The sequence below is a fragment of the Juglans regia genome, chromosome 11 (genome assembly GCF_001411555.2).
Source record: "Juglans regia cultivar Chandler chromosome 11, Walnut 2.0, whole genome shotgun sequence".
NCBI classification, from domain to species: domain Eukaryota; kingdom Viridiplantae; phylum Streptophyta; class Magnoliopsida; order Fagales; family Juglandaceae; genus Juglans; species Juglans regia.
In genome coordinates, this window is record NC_049911.1 from 19,963,843 (window position 1) to 19,978,862 (window position 15,020).

Consider the following 15,020-nt stretch of genomic DNA (forward strand, 5'->3'; position numbering starts at 1 on the left):
CTCGCCTAGCCTTGCTTGCTTAATATGTTGCTCTCTTAACCTCATCTAGCTTGATACATTGCTCGTCTGACCTCGCCTAGCTTAAAATATTGTTCTCCTTTCCTCGCCTGACTCTTACACAGTTGAACCAAGCGTCCACTTACTCGAAACAACAATAAACCTCGGTCTCCTACCCGTGTAACACCACTCAACACTAAATTACATTATTCTAGTGTTCAGAACAACACCCATGGTACATGCAATATCAACCATCCAAGATCATCGGCCTAAGGTAGGTGGTACCCTCTCTTTAGCACTTCTAGATAACGACCCTCTCTACTTACAACGTTTCATTCCTAAATCCTCCAACACTCAACACTAATGGGTTGTACGCGACACACTAATGCATTTCGAGCATGCACTCTATTTAACCCTAATTCCAAGTGAACTCTCTCCCTTAAGCTTATGCTTAATATGCCATGATATGCTTATAGGTCTAATACATATAGTGAAGGAAAAAAGTATATGCCTATGGGAGACCTAGAAACACCCAAGGAAAATAGAGACAAAGAGAGTTAGGGTTTTGAAACCTTAATTTCGCATGGCTTGAAAATTGGTTAAAGGGCCCTCCAACGAACCTTAGTGGTTGTGACATAGGGCAGATGTGGTTAGGAAACATGGTTTCATGCTGGTGGTGGTGGTTGATTATGTGCACGGCATGGGATGTGTGTGTGTGCATGCATGGTGCATGTGGTGGCTCAACCTGATGCATGTGTGTGTACGAGTGTGTGTGTAGCAAGGAAACTTATCGACAACAAGGAGTGGTGCACACCAAGGGAGAGCTGGAGGTATGGTAGTTAGACAAGAAAGATAGAGAATGGCTAGGAGGAGGAGGGTTGCAACACAAAACCTAGGGCAACAAAGTGATATGCATTGTGGCGTCCTAGGGCTTTTATAGCCAATCGAGTCAGGTCAAAGGAATCTGGGCCAAGGGTTTCCCAAATTGGGTCTAGGCTCTTTTCTTGGATTGATGGATGACGGTTTAAGCTTAGTTCTTTGGTCTTATGCTACTTTCTAGGTCTAAGAGCATTCCCATCTAGTTGCCTAAAGCATCATTTTCTCTAAATTATAAGGTTTATATTTGGAGTTTTCCCCAAATACATGCTCCATCCGGTTTTTCATTTTAAGGAAAAGGTTTGGGATGCGAACAATGGCTCCCTATATTTGGAGACTTACTGTTCATCCCTAAATCACTTTTTTATATATATTTTATAAGGAGTAGTTAAAGATGTAAAAATAAAATAGTAGAAATAATAATAAAAAAATAATAGAAAATATTGTTTTAATAAAATAGAGAAATGATAAGGAATATAATATATGAGATTTTTTAAAGATGAGTAAAACATAGGACTACCATATGATATCAAGTACTATTCCGATACGAATAAACAATATTAAAAACATTGGTAACAGCTAAGCAACTAATTAATGGCAATTTATCATACCAAAAAAATTATAATTAAAGAGAATTATGGAGTAGAAAAAAAAAGAAATTGGCTACTTATCTCAATTAAAGGAAAATTTTAGCAAGATGGTTTAACTAATTAGAATAGAAAAATAATATTCATAAGCCAGTAAAAATAACACAGTGCTTAATGACATAATCTAATTTATAATATAAATTCTAAAATTTAAATATTATAAATTAAATCTTACTGTGATGTAAATGATACTCTATGTATATACTAATTTGAAAATAAAATAACTCTGAAGACTAATTGAAATTAATTGATGAAAACAGCTTATTTGCATATAGATAGATAAATATTTAAGAGTTTTCAACTTTTCTGGAATTTCAGCCTATATAGAAAATGTTTTCGGAATTTTTGAAATTAAATGAATTTTTAATCCTAATATTAAAAAGTTTCATAAATTAAAATTATGAAAGTAAAATTTGCAAATAGTAATTTCCAAGTAGAAAATGAATGGGCATTTTCTAAAGCAAGCCTGTTTTGATCGGCTTCCCGTCACTCTCGCAATTATAGTCTCGTCTTGGTGCGTCTGTCCATTCTCTCCGTCTCTGTATTCTCTCTTTCTCTGTGTGCGGCTATGCCACTCTTTCTGCCCACCCTTCAACCGTGCCACTTGTTCTCTCTTTTCTCGATTTTTCGATATTTCAAAAGCACATACACACATAAGTGGAACCAAAATCGAAGCGAAGGAAAGCTTTTCTTGTGAAGGAGGAAATGGCTCTGAGTTTGAATTCAATGACGTGTTTCTCTTCCCCTAAGCTCCCTTCTAAAACCCTCAGTCTCAGATCTCCTGCAGTTTACATGGCCTCCACTCTGCACACCACGTCCAAGTAAGTAATTTGTTTTGCAATACGTGTTACTGTTGCATTTGGTTGCTAATATCATTTGCTTTTTGGCAGTTTTTTTGGAAATGTGCTAATGTGTAAGATCGAAACTGAGTTTTGGTATTTTTTTTGGGTGCGATCATAAGCGAATTTTTAGTAATTTTTTGCAGATAGTTTGCTGGATTAAATCATGTGGGGGTGATTTTGAAGTCTTTCAAATGTAGTTTTCTGACGTGGGTATTGCTGTTTTTCTTTATAGCTCATTGAGATTTCACTGCATTGCATTCTTGAAAAAGCTTTGGAATCATTTCCTGTCGTTGGATTCGATGCTTTTGCTTATCGTTTGTCTTTAGGTTGGATTTAGTCTGCATATTGCTTGAAATAAAGTTGAGCATATCTTCTTAAAAAGTGTAACTCATATTATTCTGTATCTAATTTTCAGGTAAGCTGTTTCATATAACTATCTGTCTCAATTTAACTTGTTAACTATCTTTTTGACTTTATAATGTGGGTTTATACACCAGGGCTCTCATTGGACATATATATATATATATATATATATTTCTTTTACATGGCTGTCTCCTGTTCAATGGTTGTTGGAAAAATGAGAGAAATAGTGGAGGAGATTGGCCATTTTCTTACTTTATGTAACTGTTTCTTTTTTGAAGTTTGAGAGAGTATGCGTGCAATAGTTAATCATTTATGTCATTTGTTGAGAGTTAGGTCTGTTTTTTTTTTTTACTTATAAAAAACTGAGAGATAGGTATGATTTGTTGGGTTAACCTTTTGTTTTGGAACTAGGTCCTGTTGGCTGACTGCTTCCACATATTATGTCTGAATATAATTTATTTAATGACTTTTCTATTTTTTATGTCCTTGTTTGCTTCTTCTCTGCTAATGCGTTCTGCTTCTTCTTATTAATTGCTTTTTTGTTCATAGTTATATAATTCACGTGTAATTGTGTTTTTTGTCCTAGGATTCCATTTCTTTGTTGGTAACTATTGTTTCTTAAAAAAGCTTTAGCAATAACAAACTCAAATATATAATGCATTTTCACTTGGATTACTATATTGTTTTCAGAATTCTTCCAAATCCTGAGTCGGAAGGATTCTGTGAGCAAGTCAAGGAGTTGAGGGAAAAGTCAAAGGAAATTCCTGATGACTATTTTGTCGTGTTGGTTGGAGATATGATCACAGAAGAAGCCCTTCCAACTTACCAGACAATGCTTAATACCCTGGATGGAGATCAAGATGAGACTGGTGCGAGCCTTACTTCTTGGGCAATATGGACAAGGGTGTGGACTGCTGAAGAGAATAGGCATGGCGACCTTCTTAACAAGTATCTCTATCTCTCTGGACGAGTAGACATGAAGCAAATTGAGGGGACAATTCAGTATTTAATAGGGTCAGGAATGGTGAGATCATCATTCCAATTTGTCTGTTTAGTTATTCTAATTATTATTATTATCTCTAAAATCAAACACAGTATGAAAATAATTTCAGAAGTGATGGCTTTAGCAGATTTAGCATGTGAAGGAAAACTTCTAAAAATATGTTTACTCTAAAATGATGTGACTATTAGAATTGGTATTATTCTAGATTGTTGGATGTTGATTTCTTGTTTATTTCATTTCATTCTCTAACTTTTACTATACAGTAGATTAACCTTAATCAATGTGATAAATGTCGTGTGAAGAACAAACTATTGCAAAAGTCTCTTCTGGCGATGAGTTTCCACTTTTTTGTGGAACTAGTCTTTTGTTAGCTCATGTCGCTCTCCCCGAACCACCAAAAAAAGAAAAAAAAAATCTTGGGTGACAACTTGCATTCAAAAGTGATTATTCTATGGAATGGTCACTTTGAGAATAATCATTTGTATTTGCTTATTTACTAGGTGAGCTGCTCTATAAAGTGGTCACAAGAAAGAAAAATAATGCAAATTATTTGTCTTGTCAGTCTGTTTTTTAAATGTTTATTATATTGAATTTTGATTATTGGAATAATGGTACGTGATTAAATATATTATTTTTTTATCAGTTTAAGATTTTGGGACGATTTGTTGGAATAATGGTGCTTGTGGTCTTGAGTTTGAACCTAGTTTTCTGCCTTTCATTGTAAGCTGTCTTATTCATTGAAGGTATGTCTATATCGATTAGTGAAGAGGAGTGTAAGAATTATATTTTAAGCATTTAAACTAGTTATTTTTCGTTACTTTGATTTTTTGGACAACTAGTTATTTATTAGTTATTATTTTATTATCTTGTTTTGGTCATCAGATGACAATGCTGGAAATAGATGTAACCCTGTTTAGTTCTCACTACTTAAATTCACATGTATTTAGGATCCTAAAACGGAAACAACCCTTGCCTGGGTTTCATCTACACTTCATTTCAAGAGAGGGCAACATTCATCTCCCATGGGAACACTGCTAGGCTAGCCAAGGAGCATGGGGACATGAAATTGGCTCAGATATGTGGCACGATTGCCTCAGATGAAAAGCGCCCCGAAACTGCCTTAACCAAGATTGTGGAGAAGCTCTTTGAGATTGACCCTGATGGCAATGTTATGGTTTAGCTAACATGATGAGGAAAAAGATCTCAATGCCAACCCACTTGATGCATGATGGACAGGATGATAACCTTTTTGAACACTTCTCATCTGTTGCCCAACGGCTTGGAGTATACACTGCAAAGGACTATGCTGATATTTTGGAGTTTCTGGTTGGAAGATGGGATATAGAGAAACTGACTGGTCTTTCTGGAGAAGGGCACAAAGCTCAAGATTTCGTGTGCTGCTTGCCCTCGAGAATTAGACGGTTGGAAGAGACAGTTCAGGGAAGGGCCAAACAAGTATCCACCGTTCCATTCAGCTGGCTTTTCGGTAGAGAAATAAAGGTGTAAATTCAACAGCAGTCAGTCCGCACTATCTCTACTCTCATCTCATAGAGTAAAAAGGAGGGAAAGTACTATATTTGTTCTTCATTTTGATGCTCGTTTTATTTTAGGAGCTGGGCTGGGATTGGCTTTTGATCAAAGCTTTGTAGGTACACATTTTTACTTGTGTTTGTCTTATATCATCATCAGAAAAAGGACACTTTTGATGTGTCTGCTTGGGGGTGTTTTTTTTTCTTTTTTTTTTATGAAGCCTAGAAAGAAATAGTTGGTGTTTCTTCAACATTTGTTTTATGCAAGTGCTGTTTTATCAGATTAATGTTAAGTTTAAAGTTTTACTAATTCCTTGTAAAAAAAAAAAAAATTTACTAATTCTTTTTGAGTTCTTCTAAGGAGCAGCCTAACTGTAGGGTGCACACTTTGCACACCCTATGTGGCTAGTATTTTTCTCTTCTTTTTTTAAAACGTGCGCTTTGTTTTGCCCGGTTGAATTTTCTTCTTCCATTCGAATTCCCCTCTTGAAAAATCTCCTCTCTCGCCCGTGTTGCGTCACGCCGTCACCTTCCTCTGCCCAATGCCACCGGCGACGTTGTCCATACCAGTGGAGTCAGCCACATCACGTACAAAACGTGCGTTTCACCTTTGTCGACCACCCAGCTGCGCCATCGACCACCCCACCGGCAACCCTCCAGCCACCTTCGAGCCTCCACTAACCTGATCGAAAGCTTTGAAAAAAAACACCTCCCCTGAGTCTGTGGCCGAGCACCACATTCTTGGCACAAGGACCTACTTCAAAAATCAACAATCTGAACCACAAGTGCCTCCTCCACCAGCCCTCCTCTTCCACCCATTCCCTCTCCCTTTTCATCCACTTCCACTTATCGAAAGCTACCATTTTTTTGCACTGTTGCATTTCGTTTCCAAGGTAAGAATCTCAACATTTCTAAGCAGTTTTTCTCATACCTATTCTATATATTCCTTTTGCTGTTTTTAGATCTTTTTCTGTTTTTGTTGGGTTTGTTTTTGTGTTTCTGTTGTTCCGAATATGTGTTTTTGGATGCTGATTTTCATGGGTCTTGATTGTTGATTTTCGTGAATTTTGGTTGCTGTTTTCATGTATTTTGGTTGCTGTTTTTGTGGATTTCGTGGGTTGGGTTGGGTTGGGAACGGCCAAAGCCTTGCTAATTTATGCTGAGGATATTTGTTTAGAGCGAGCTTATGCCACAGTTTAGAAAAAGAGGAAGAATCATATCGGAGTTTTTTGAAAAATTTTATCATAAGTGGACGCTTTTCAAGTTTTGCCACCCTAATTCTTCGATTTAGGAACATTTTGCAGCAAAGTTCAAAGAGGAATAAGTGCAAATTAAGAAGAAAAAACTTCTATTGCTCATTTCAGATTTAAACAAAATTCACTAGGTTACAAATGAATGAGTTGTGCCCCAATACAGACGTGTAAAACTAGACAAGTTTTGCTAGTAGATGTTTAGAGAATTCAGGTTTTAAAGATTAGGGGTGGCAAAAATGGTGCCAGCCAAGCGTAATTGACTTTTTACTTATGAAGGGTATATAATTTTTCCAACCGCTCACCTCTGTTTTTTCCTGTAAAATCTTAAGGAATAGCAATCAAGCTTAGGCCACTAGAGCATGAATAAAACAGCCAAAAAATATTAATTGCTGGTAATATATTAGAAAACACTAACCGATCCCTAGAAATTCGGAGGTCATGAGGTATATATGATCTATATTATGTTATAGTAAGGAAGTCATGAGGTACTGGTGTTTATTCATTCAATATCTGGGATATTTGCCCATCATTAAATTCAGAAACAAATATTTGCCAGTGAATATCAACAGCGAATTAAGTGCATGTGCATGGGGGCTAAAGCGGGGGAATTGGTTTGTGTACTTGTGGTGATCTTTGGCCTAGACTAGACAGCTAGCTGATGTGAGCATATGTGAGTATATATATATATTATATATACCAAAGGAATTAATATTTAGCATGTAGAATGTAACATCCCGTATTTTTTAGTATATTTTTAATTGAAAGATTTTTTTGTTATTAATTTAAAATTTATTCTCTTGTTTTAAAATTGCTGAATTTTTTTTTTAGTTGTGTTATTTTTATGATTTTTTTTTTAGTTTACGAAAATTATTTTTGAAGTGCTTTCTCTAAATTAATTATTTTTATGCGTTTAAATTTCTTCTCAAATCAAATTAAGTTATTATTGGGTTTAATTAATTATTTTCATGTTAATCACTGTGTTTGAAATATTTTATTTCACTAGCTGTTTTAAAATCGTTTCCATTGGATCATTTTCATGACCCAAGTTATGAGGATTGGACCTCATTTCTTTTCTCTCTATTTTTCTTTTCCTTTTCTTCTTTTCCTTCTTTTTTCTTGTTCTTTTTTTTTCTTCTTTCTTTCTTCTCCCTCCCGCGCCTCTCTCTCTTTCTCTCTCCCGTGCGTCCGCCGTTTGCCCTCGACCCGCCGCCGTGCGCCGGCGGTGGTCGACACCGCCCGGCTTCCTAGCACCCCCCGGCGACCTCCCCCTCCGATTTCCAGCCCCAGCCGCGCCGCCGTTAGCCTCCACGCACCACACGAAGCCGCGGCATTCCTTGCGCCGCTGCGCCGCCGTCGCGCCACCTCCGGCCACCATCTTCTCACCACATCATTCTCGACCTTCTAGCAACCCAATGGACCCAACCCCACCTCCGATCTGTCACCGGTGAAGCCCCACCATCAACATTTCCGTTTTGGGTGTTTTTGCACTTCAACCGCCTATTCGCCGCCACCCACGGCCAACCACCACCACCGTTAGCTTCACCAACATCCCTAAGCCCTACCCTATCAATCTCGGGTCTTCGTTTGCACCCGTTCAAAAGTGGGTTTTTGAGACCCACGGCCACAGTGCATTTGACACTGTTTTGTTGCTGCGTTGCCGCTTCTAGCACCTCCGTGATCTTTCAAAAATTATATTATAGCATTGTAAGTATTTTTCCCAAAATACTTTTGAGATTTAAATGTATTTCTGCGCTAATTCATATTTACTGTGTCTTTGTTGGTTGTGCCGGACCGAGTCCGAGGGGTAAGGGGGGGTCGTTTGGATTGGTGGTTGAGAAATTATTTAGAAGAGAATTTAATTTTCTTTGTCCAGTACAGTTTAATTTTTGGAGGTATTAGTTTATATTTTTTGTTATGGAGTTGTAAATGGGAAGAAGTGTGCTTTGTGTAGTATTGTTGGTTAAATTGTTAGTAATTGTTTGGGACTACGAACTGTTGGAATAAGTGTGAGTTATTGGAATTTGAATTGGCATTGGTCTTGATACTTGTATTGGACAATACTGAGATTGGTATAGAATATTTTGGGTCGAAGTGTGGGCTGTCCAGATTGTTATTTGGTTGTTTAAGTTGGATTAAACTTGTTGAATTATGGTCTAGAAATTGGGTCTTAAGTTGTCTAAGACCAATTTTATGTTGTTGGACTTTAATATTTAGTTTATATTATTTTTATGAATAGGTGACGAGACAGATAGAGACCGTATTCAAGTCTTAGATAATGCACTGCAGGAGTCAGGTAAGCGGGGTTCCTATGCTGGGTTTTATACAAGTTAATAAGACTGAGGTTGATTTTATGAAAACTTGCATAATTTGTGTTGTGTTGGGAACTTGTGAAAACAAATATCAACCTCGGTCACTATTCTGCATTATTCATGAAATCTATGTGAAAAAGAGAAAAATATGTTCTGACATGCATTGTGTAGACATGAGCTAAATTTTGTCATGTGATTTCTGAAATCTGAAAAAATGAGCGATATTGAGAATATGAAAAGTTGTGCATTTATTCGAAAAGATATTTTGGCTTTTGTGTTCAGTATGTGTAAACTGTCTGATTCTGTTTTGATACTCTGTATTATTTTGATATAACATCTGAAAACCTTTGGCATGGTGTACTGGTTTTCGTATCTGACTCTGTCTCTGCTTTGCTCTGCTCTGCTCTATTATGCTCTGCTCTGTTTGGGTTGGTACCAACTTCTCTGTCTCTGAGTGCACCTACTTTGGAAACAAAGTGGTTTTATTGTGGTCTTTCCTGTGTGCACACTCGGGGCTCCGAGAAGAATAAAGGAAAGATTTCACCTCTGTCTCTGCCTGGTTTGGCCACCGGGGTTAGCACAACCCTACCACGGGGGTGAAACATGGTCTCTGCTCTGTTTGATGCTCTGTTTTGATCTGATGATGATACTCAGTTTATGTTATGCCAAAGCACTAAGGGTTTTACTTGTCTTAAAACCATCGCTCTGTTACTTTTGAAAATATGTTTTGTTCTGCATGTTAACTCTGGAAAATATTTTGTTCTGCATGCTCTACTTTGTAAATGCTCATGTTTGCACGCTAGCATATGATTTCTGCTTACTGAGTTGTTGATAACTCACCCCTTATATCCATTATATTTTTCAGATATTTTGGATACTTCAGCGGAGGTTCAAGAATAGGAAGCATGGGTAAGGCTTTGTGGGCATAGTCTATTATATATACAAAGAGGGTATTTGATATTACAGAATTCTATGGAATAGTTTCGTTCTGTTGACTCAGTACTTTGGGAAGTTGACTTTTTATTTTGAGATTTCTTCGTAATCTTAGTTATTTATTTTGGAGTAGATGGTTTAAAACAATGAGGTATATGAGTAAATGAGGAATTGGAGTTTACATTTGTACAATGAGATATGATTTTAAGTGTTAACAGGTAACTCTCCGACTCATCCGGGACCGAGGCGTTACATAGTAATTCTCTCTTTGTAAAAGGTAAGATCAGTACATGCATGTACTAGCCTTTCCCACCTGCAAGTTCATCTATTGTTTCATCTGCCACTATCTCCACCTTGTCTTCATCAGCATGGTCCTTGTCTATTACTGACATCTTTAACTTCAATCGATCCACCGGATGAATCTTTGGCTACTTGATTTGCATCAAGTCTATTGTCTTCATATTGCTACATAAAAACAAGTTGATATTTTTGCTAATGCAATCATTATATAAAAGTTTGCCTACTGTGAGAATGCGTGGAGTAAACCTGAGTGGACAAAATAATAACATGTCGTTCACAGGATGCCTATAAATCAATTTATTTGTTAAACCTAGCACCACCTCAGTCAGTGGATCAGCTGCAACTCAGTTCTACATAATCTAAGTCTGGCTCTAACTTGATAGGAGATAATAACAACGTAGGGGTACGACCACTTAAACAGTTGTGTATAAAGACTGTCTACAACTGTGGCAAAAACAGAGTATTAAGATAAAACAAAACATAAACTGAAAATGCTGACAAACAATATTGTTGTTGCAGATGCACTTGAAGAGCTCAAGTCCCATTACATATTACAAAGGCTTGCTTTAGTCTTCACAATGTCCATGAATCATAGAATTCTCTGCAGTCCCCAACTTCATACCGTTATACACAAGCCCACTAATTTCAATACAAGAAACATCCAGGAGTTTATTTTGCAGAGAATTCCATAATTGAGTGAGCAAAACAGAAAGCTATTGCATCTTGGAGTAGGCAATAGGGTTAAATGCAACCTGTCGAATAGTTTAAGGGCCAGAAAACAACACCAGGATTTGGGTGCCTAAAAAAAGGTTGTAGTTACAACACTACTTAAAGGAGTAAGTTGGGAGTTTGGATGGTTTTGTGCATACGTGGGAAATGACAAAGGTTTGTGGGGGACTCCATTGAAATTGTAAAGTGCTCCATGGAAACTACAATATTCCCTAAACTGCTGTGTATGGAAACTCAACGGCTCACTTTTTCCTTCCTTTCTTATTAGAGAAATATTTTGCTTATAAAGAGATTATACAAAAGTAATCTATGTGCAATCTGATGTGATTTAATCATGTCCGTTAGATTATAAAAAGGTATTTATTGTAAAAAACGATCCAATAGATGCTATGAAACTACATCAATGTTTGAATTATTTAAATACATTTCTATTTGATTGTCTAGCACTCGGGAGTTGTCTGTAACATCAAAGCTAAGACACTATTCGCAGCAAACCCACGAATATCACCCCCTTGTCTGTATTCCAACCACTTTATCTCTTGGACAATGTAACCCCTATATACCATTACTTCATATCTAATGTAAAATGCCTCTCTATTTAGATACTCAGTTGTAGATATCTGATCATCTTGTTTCTTGATGATGTTTTCATTTATGTTTATGTTCTTCTTCTGACCCATGATGGCCTTCACATATTTAAGTCTCTCTCTCTCTCTCTCTCTAGATAGCATAGGAGAAATTTTACTTGATGAATATTTTATTCCATTATTGTTGTTGACAGACAGACTAGTGCAAATGTTAATAGCTATGCTCTTCTTATCTTTTGTTTTTTCACCCATTTGAAGGCCACTTAAATACCTATCCAATACCGATTTCTAGCACAAGCAGCCATGAATATACTTGTTTCCGCAACTGAAGAAATATAGAAATAGCCCCCATGAAGTCCCAACTCACATCTCTTGATCCCTTCTTTTCAACACGTCTTCCCTCTCATTCCAAGAACAACAATCCAATCCTGTCACCGCCAACTTCCGCTTTACCAGGATCTATAGCACTAGAAATATATAGAGTTGTTTGTCTTTAATTGCTAGCAAACCAACTTTCAAATCTCTCCCACTCACGCCAGATGCCAGCTTCAAATAGTTTAAGGATCCATCTTTCTATATATATTGTCGTAATATGAACGTTTCTTCTCCTTCAAAGTGATTTGTTCTAGGCTTATTTACTATTCCACTGGTTGATAGCTTGATATTACTTGGTCAGAAATGGCTACGTTAGGACAATATTTGTCGGTTAACTAATAATTTCAATGTATCATTCTTTTTAGATGGACAAAAGCTAAATGAACCTTCCCAATCGACTTCGATCACATGCTTATGCTAAAGGCGTTAAGAATTTCCTTAACATGGCACGAAACCACGTCGTCGCCATGGGAAGTAATTGTATTTGGTGTCCATGCCAAATATGTTGTAATAATCTCTTCCTGCCTATATTTACCGTAGAGAGTCACTTGTTCATAAAAGGGATCAATCCGAACTACACTCAAATATAGAGGGGGGTGTGGGGGGGGGGGGGGACACTATTTGGCATGTTGGTGACGAGGTAAATACAAGAAATTGATTCACAGCTTTTCCTGCACATATTTTGAGATTTTCTTGTGACAGGAGGAATGCATCCTAACTATAACAATGTTGTTATACATGTACAACAAAGAGCATATCTCATATTACTTAGAGATAACAACAACGGTATGGTATTCGCAGATGGCCAACCACTTAAAGGTTATAATTATTCCTTTAGTTCCAGGCCATTATCATGGCCTGTGATAGCTAGTCTGGAATATATATAGAGCAAGGGTGAAATTATAAGATATATCTGCTTGCCTCCTATAGAGTTGTGTTATTTTATGAGTTTCTGATTTGATTAGATTTCAAATCTCTTCCACACTACATCAAATGGTTGGTAGCATGTAATCTAAATATACGTGGGAAAAAGATAATACAATGGCAAGTGAAAAATAAAAGCAATTTTGTAACATAATTTAGATGTCTGATCATCATGGTTTGTCTGGGATCTTTGGCAAGTTGATGTTGGTTGGAATGTTTCTTGGGTATTTTTTAATGTAAATGCGATGTGTTGTAATTAGGAAAATCTTGCATGTGAAATTTAGATAGAAGCAGTAACTACTCTGCCATAGGACTTTTATATGTACCTATGGTCATGGCATGGGGTGTTTAGATACTCCTCATCTTTAACACGCAAGTTTTTGGAGCAAATATTGTCAAGAAAAATGGTTTGTGATGCATATATCAACTTATAAACATAGATGCACATTGTAGAGAACTGTATAAATTTCCTAGTGTTTGAGACTTTGGCATAAAAGCATACTCTTAGGGTCATATTCATATACCAAAGTTGATGAAATCGTGGTGCCATTTGTAGGAAATGATACCGTTATGCATGATTGTACAGTTCATAAAGTTACTATATATATAGTATTAGGAGACTATAGTCTAAGTTGTGTAGCCAATTGAAAACACACACTGTAATGATGTTTAACAAGAATAAGAAAGATGGATGACTTAATAAAGTTAAATTGCAGCAGCAGTGATTTAGAGGTGGCAAAATAATGGGACTAAGTAGGATATAATCTATAAATAAGCATAAACCCTAGTTTTTTTTTTTAAAAAAATGTAACTCCCGGACCCAATCATGCTCAAATTTTATTTTATTTTTATTTGTTTATTTTTTTAGTTCATTTTATTTTATTTTAGTTTCTTTGCACGTTTTCTTTCTTCTTCTTTTTTTCCCGCACGTTTGATCCTTTCTATCTATCTTTCTCTTCACCTGTTAGTGCTTCCGTCCACTCCATGCACACACACAACACAAACTTCCATCCGCACACACGTCTCTCTCTCGGCTCTCTAGGGTTTTATATATTTTTTTTTGGTCGCCCATTTCATCTATATAATTGCACGTTCTTCATCCTCAACGAAAATCGATAGTCACCGCTTTTTCCTTTTCACGCCTCAGCCTCCATCACCCACTGTAACCTCTCGTTCACAGCCCCTCCATGTCATCAAATGGGAACCAGCTCCACTCACACGGTAACAACACCACAAGCCGCCAGACCCACCCGTTGACCCATACTCCTCAACCATTCAATACATAAACGCCACCATCCACCATCGTCGATCGAAAGCAAAAACCAGGGCAGCTCTATTTTGGAGCCATGGAAACAGAGCATCGTCGCTCAAAGTGAGAACCATGCCTTGCCTCAGTTGGGCAACGACGCCACCGCCAGCAGCACCAGACGACACCAGAAAGCAAGCCTCCACGACCTAGTGATGTCCAGTGCCACCGTCCGAAGCCCCATGCAAGCGGCGTGATGCGTACAACTCTCTCTCCCTCAGTGTTATTCCATCGCAAGCCACTGCAAACCACCATCTTTCGCGCCGGTAACCACTGTAAAAGCAGCAGCAATCACTGGCTGCGAGACCCTCGTCACCCCTTGCTGATTGCCCTTTGCCCCGCCGCACGTTTCACTTCTCTCTCGATGAGCCTCCGTGCGGTTATTAGTTGTGTTTCTTTTCACAGTGTTTATATGATTAGTTTACGTGCACAAGTTTTTCTTTTCGAAGTGTTAACTTGATAGTTGAATTTTATTACCAATTTTACCCCTATAATTTCTAGAAACATGTGCTCGACAAAGGGTATTTATTTATTTATTTTTGTTGTTATGTTGAAATGAGTTTTGGTTTTAAGTCACATTAAACATTATTTTTGTGTAGATAATATTTTAATAATATTGTTAACTAAAGGAAGTAAACTTATTTTTTTTAAGAGAGAAATTTTTCATGGTGTATTTCATAAGATTTTTAAAGTAGTCTAAGTATTCTATTAATTTATAATACGTTGTCGGTACTTTAGATATTTTAAATATTACTTTTTATTGAGTTCCGTAATTGTCTTAACACTTGCTTGATTAAGTTCTTATTCGGTACGAATTCGTTTAGGTGGATATTGATGATTTTGGAAAAATGAGGGTATTTTGGAAATTATGAGAATTTTAGGTTTTGAGGAATTAAATAGGTTATTTTAGAAGTTTAGGATTAAATATCGAAATAAGTGGTTGATTGAAAATTTACGATAATTATGTGATTATTTTATAGGTGACGATTAATTATTGTTCGACATTTTTGAGGAATTTCGAAAAAGCTAAGAAGTTCAGGTAAGCGG

General features: G+C 36.9%; 1 pseudogene; it reads left to right on the forward strand.

Moving 5' to 3' along the window:
- The first annotated feature begins 1,826 nt into the window (after positions 1-1,826).
- Positions 1,827-5,503, forward strand: LOC109018924 (annotated as a pseudogene).
- The last annotated feature ends 9,517 nt before the right edge of the window (positions 5,504-15,020 follow it).